The sequence below is a fragment of the Cystoisospora suis genome (assembly GCF_002600585.1).
Source record: "Cystoisospora suis strain Wien I chromosome Unknown contig_4314, whole genome shotgun sequence".
In the NCBI taxonomy this organism is placed as follows: domain Eukaryota; phylum Apicomplexa; class Conoidasida; order Eucoccidiorida; family Sarcocystidae; genus Cystoisospora; species Cystoisospora suis.
This window is the reverse complement of record NW_027157106.1, coordinates 28160-28420: the sequence shown is the minus strand read 5'-3', so window position 1 is coordinate 28420 and position 261 is coordinate 28160. Positions and strand designations below refer to the sequence as shown.

The 261-nt window shown below is 44.4% G+C and overlaps 1 protein-coding gene across 1 annotated transcript in view; it reads left to right on the top strand.

The window, feature by feature from the left end:
- Positions 1-3: 3 nt before the first annotated feature.
- The window catches only part of CSUI_007947 (uncharacterized protein), a 2136-nt gene continuing 1878 nt past the window's right edge, over positions 4-261 (top strand). The window contains exon 1 of the mRNA XM_068068088.1: positions 4-38. The gene's annotated coding sequence lies outside the window, so the exon portion shown is untranslated. The remainder of the gene's footprint in view (positions 39-261) is intronic.

Below are 261 nucleotides of genomic sequence, written 5' to 3'. Positions count from 1 at the left end.
CTTTTCACACCCTCGAAGAAGAAGAGAAGAACGGCGACGTAAGCAAACTAGCAGGAGCTCTTCGCCTTTTCCCTTCTCTTTCTTTCTTTCTTTCTCTCTTTTCTCCATGTAGAGAGGGAGATAAAGCCGAGATAGATAGATAGATAGATGGGGGAGATATAACACCTCGGGCTTGCTCCTCTTCTTTTGTCTACGCCTCGAAAACGTAATGAACACTGGGGAACGCCGTGTATGGATGTCTATGTATCTAGATGTATGTAT